This window comes from Neovison vison, chromosome 6 (genome assembly GCF_020171115.1).
Source record: "Neovison vison isolate M4711 chromosome 6, ASM_NN_V1, whole genome shotgun sequence".
NCBI classification, from domain to species: Eukaryota; Metazoa; Chordata; class Mammalia; order Carnivora; family Mustelidae; genus Neogale; species Neogale vison.
In genome coordinates this window covers 166,529,221-166,533,944 of record NC_058096.1, presented here as the reverse complement: position 1 = coordinate 166,533,944, position 4,724 = coordinate 166,529,221, and positions in this window count along the sequence as shown.

The following is a 4,724-nucleotide window of genomic DNA, read 5'->3' as shown; positions in this document are numbered from 1 at the left end:
TAAAAAAAAAAAAAATTAAATCCCACTAAAAACAAAATATCTTTGTGTTTTGAACAAAGAGATTTTCAGTAGGTGATTGGTTTTGTTTTGCTCTGAAGAAGCCTATAATATCCTTTCAGTCCATAAGCCCCTTATTTTTTTGCCTTTCTGGTTCCTGATGTTTGGGTATTTTATGAGTGTGTGTATGTTTTTTGTTTTTTGTTAAACATGTGTGGCCAAATGAAAATAAAGCAGGGACTGAACATTTGTTTGTTCTGGTAACAATCACATAAAAACTTGGAGGTCTACTTTTATCAAGTACTTTTTATTTATTAAATAGTGGATTTGCTTCTTAGAGCAAGTTTGCATGGCAGGCATTGCCTCTGTTTTACACGTTAGGACACTGAGGCCACAGAGTTAAAGTGGGCTACGTCAGGTCGCTGAACAGAGGAGAGGAGCAAGTAGAGCAAGGACTTTGTTCTTCCATTTTTTATCTGTTCTGCATCCCATGCTGTGCTAGACTTTAAGGATACAATGACAGATGAAAAAGAGAGCACTAGTTCTTATGGAGGGCAGATAGACGATCAGATACAAATTCATAATCACAAATTGTGATAGGCTCATGAGGAAAAGGGACAGGGTTCTCCTGACAGTATTTGCTTGAGAGTATTGAGTTTCCCGAAGGAGGTGACTTTGGAGTTTGGCTCTGTAGGAGTTACTTTCTCCCTGAGGTCTGTGCCTTGTTTCACTTAAGGTAATTCCTGCTCACCCTTCAGGTGAGTCAGGCTGTCTTGTTACACTTTGTCTCCACATCATAACGCAGTTGGGATGTGTGTAATTACAGGAACTAGCTGTGATGGGGTAGGGGTTTTGTCCCATCGATAAGGTCCCCTTATGGTGTCTGCTAGATACTCAGATTGGCATGGGACGCACAGTGTGTGACATACTGGCAGGCGGGGTTGACCATCCATTATGGAGAGGTCTGTGGAGAGGTCTATAAAGACCAACCAGTTTTGAGGCTGGTGATGATGGGTGTCTGTTTCAGACAATGAGGTGGCTTTGCCGGTGATTTCCAAATGGGAATGTTGGGGCAGTTGGATATTCAGGTTTGGAGTTCAAGGAAGGGGCCTGGTGTGGAAATCATAAACGTGGGTGTCGTTTGACACGCTGTGGAATGGCTGTGGAAATGGTCGGGGTTGTGGCAGGTAAGGGTAGGAAGGGTATCCAGAGTGCAGTGGCCACTTGGAGCACCCCGTCCCCTGCACACAGGTTGTGGAGCAACCCCTGAAGTAAGAGAGCAGGGGTGTGTGGGGTCCTGGGGGCCCAGGGAAGAGGGGATTTTAGGAGGAGCAGCAGCAGCACATGCTGCGGAGTTGTTCTGCAAGAGGAAGGCTGGGCAAGGTCAGCCTGTGCTGGGAGCAGGTCACTGAAGTGGTCCTTCAGGGGCTTGAGCATGGTGTGGGTGGAGCCGTGGAAAAGGGAGTGGGACCCAAGGGAGGCTTCCTACCAGTGTGAAAGGTGTACATCAGAGACAGGCCATGAGAGAGAAGGCTGGGGGGCACCACAGGGCGTGCAGCTGTGAACACTGGTAGAGGGAAGACTTCGAGTGTGTTCAATGCCAGTGGGTTGGGTTCGGTGGAAAACGAGGCTGAACATAAGAAAAAGTGGGCAGGGTGAGGTTTCTTAGGCAGTGGGAAGATCCAGGGTCCAAAGGAAGGAGAGGACTTTGGATATGGAGGAGAAAGTTGGCTCAAGACTTCGGCACGCAGTCAGACGGACTGCATAGAAAGGCCACTCACTGTGACCTCAGACGAGTCTTTGGGGCCACCATTTCCTTGTTTGTGAAAGGGAGCAGGGCTCAGTTATCTGCTTCATAGACTGGATCACATGAGTCACAGATGTGAAGGGTCATAGGGCTGGTGCTCGTTAAGCATCAACTGTTGGTTCTGTTACATCCCTTAATCTTTTTCCGTTTTGCCAATCAGTGCTTCTGGCAGTGAGAGGCCTGGGGAGGTTGCTGTGCTTGTGCCTGTGCTGTGGTGTACATGTGAAACCTGTGGGTGTGTCCTCGGGGTGTTCTGGCCTCATGGGATGGCTGTTGGCCTGGCTCCACACATACCCAGTCTCTGGTGCCCTTAGAGGGTACCGAGCTGGGCCTCCCCTCGCTCCCTTGGAATTGCCTGTTGCTTGCCCAGCAGCCCTGCAGTAGCCACCCCCCTCCTTTGCCTGCCAGCGCTGGCCCTGCTTCTCTCAGGAAGCCCAGGGGCAGCTGTGTGTCTCAGGGCAGGGACCTGGTTACCCTGGGTATATACCGTCTCAGACCGTTTGGCCAGTTTCTTCCTCAGCCCTCCCCACACTTTTGCATTTGGTTAAATGTTTTCTCAGTTTTGGAGCAGGAAAAAACTTGGCAGAAACCTGGAGTTTGTGTTGCCAGGCTCCCTCTGCTGGGCTGGTGGGCTGCTCGCAGGCCTGGGGAGTTTGCTGCGCTTGCGCCCTTGTATTGCTGTGAACCTTGTGGACACGTCACTGCGGGCGCCCGGAAGTAAGGCGGAATGCACAGGCGCAGAGGGCCAGCTGGGCTAGAAGAGCTGCGCATGTGCGGAGCTGCAGCCACTCTAGGGCAGGGCCACGCTGACATTCTCCAATGCCAGTGCTCTGGCTGTGGCGCCATCTAGGGGTCTGAGTTGGGAACCACAGCCCTGGCCTGGGCTAGAACTGGGTCTGGGGTCTGTGGGCAAGGCGGGCTGTACTGCTGCCAAAGGGTAATGAGGACTTGTGCCCCCAGATGTCCTGTAGGGTTTGGGGGCCAGCTGGTCTGGCCAGAGCCCCTGGCTCTCCCAGCATCAGAACTGGGGACCACAGGGGAGGTAGCCCCATACTCTACTTCCCCCTGCTCCTTGTATTCCTAGCTCTGGGGCATAGCATCTTAGTCCATGGACAGCGCTCTGTCTCTCTGGTCCTTGATTTCTGTGTCAGACAGGGCTTCAGTTTCCTCCTGGTAAGTCCCAGGGTGCAGTGAGGTGGGGTCCTGAGGGTGGAGCTTTGGTTCAGGCATGGTGCCCCCTGACTCCCATGTAGGGTGAGATGCCTCAGACACTGATAGCTCTCATTTGGTCTCAGGCCGAGCCTGCCCACTCCGAGGCCCTCTTGGCAGGTGAAGAGGAGTGCTCACCAGGGGCTTCCCACCCCTGTTCAGACCCCCAGGCCAATCCCCATTGTCCAGTCCTAGCCAAGATTCCTGACCACGCTGGCCTGGCCCTGGCCTCCTCCACTGCTGCAGTTTTGAGCTGGCCCTTGCAGACATAGGTGGTTGGGTGGCGGGCCCCCAGCCCCAGGCAGCTGCTGCCCACAGCCTGGCCCCTGGCTCAGAAGGGAGTAAACATGGCTGAAGAAGGACTGGATGTCACTTTCTCTCCTTCATTTGTCTTGGAGGCTGACACAGGAGAAAACCCCAAAGGACCAAGTGCACCCTCACAGTTTCACCACAAGTATCCTGACCGGGCGTCTGGTGCCGAACTGATAGTGCAGGCCCCGGCCGCAGCCCCGCCGGAAACCGCGCTGCCAGCGGTTGGGGGCCGTAGGCCCAGACAGGAAACGCCCCCAAGCGTACCCCAGGGCCCATGGCCTCCACACAGGCCTGCTGCCTTGAACCAGGCCCTGGCGCCATTTTGAAGCTGGGCTAGACTCTGAGACTTTGGCCTGGGATCTGGGGATTTGTCTGTCACCTGCCCAGACAGGCTTGGGAGATGACTGGGAGAGAAGAGGGGACCTCCAGACTGGGCTAGACCCGACCCAGAGCCTCTCCCCTCCTATAGTTGATCCTTCCATCATGCCTCCAACCCAGTCGTCTAAATTCCAGCCTCCATCAGGTCACCGGTTCCCCTGTTTTCTGTGACAGGCCCAGAAGGAAATGCAGGGGATGCAGAAGTGAACAAAACAGTAGTAGCACTGGGCCCTGGAAGAAGGAGACAGAACGGGGACATAGTTAAGAGGAGTAATAACAGGGCCTGAAGGACTGGCATGTGGGAGGTGATGGAGAGGAGGAACCCAGATTCCAGCCCCCAGTTTTGACTTCCATGCAGGAGATGAAATCCAGAAAGAGTCATGTGAAGATGAAAAAGACAAGAGCCCATTTAAATGCTGAGGGGAGGAATGAGGTCACAGGGAGGGAAAGGTTACAGACCCAGGAGAGAGGGAGCCCGAAGAGCAGGACTGGATGGGACTGAGGGCTGAAGGGAGAGACCAGGGAGATCTCGGAGCCCTTGGCTGTGCCTCTCACTAGCACTTCTGAGGAACAGGCAGAGCCCCGTTCAAACTTTGCCTCCTGGGCGGCCTCCTTTACTCCCCCTGGGAATTTGGCAGTGGAGGCACTCTGAGGTGCAGTGGACTGCTTGCCTCCGTAGACTGGGAGCTCCCTCTGAGCAGAGTCAAAAAGGCATCACGTCATTGCCTATGATTCACTTAACAAACATCTTTACTACGTGTCCAACACTGTCTAAAAGGCACTGGGGACATGGTAAGCAGGGCACAGTCGTGTGTGGCTTTTAGAAAGAAACTTAGAAAATAAATGTTTGCACGTAGTGATGATGGATGCTAGGAATGTGATAAACGGATTCAGTCTGAAGGGCTGGGAGGGATCCTGGGGAGGAGACGGCTGAACTGGGGACCTGAGGAAGCCGGGAGCTCTGGGGGGTGGCACGGCACAGGTGGGCTGCAAGGCCTAGTGAATGCATAAGCCCCACTGT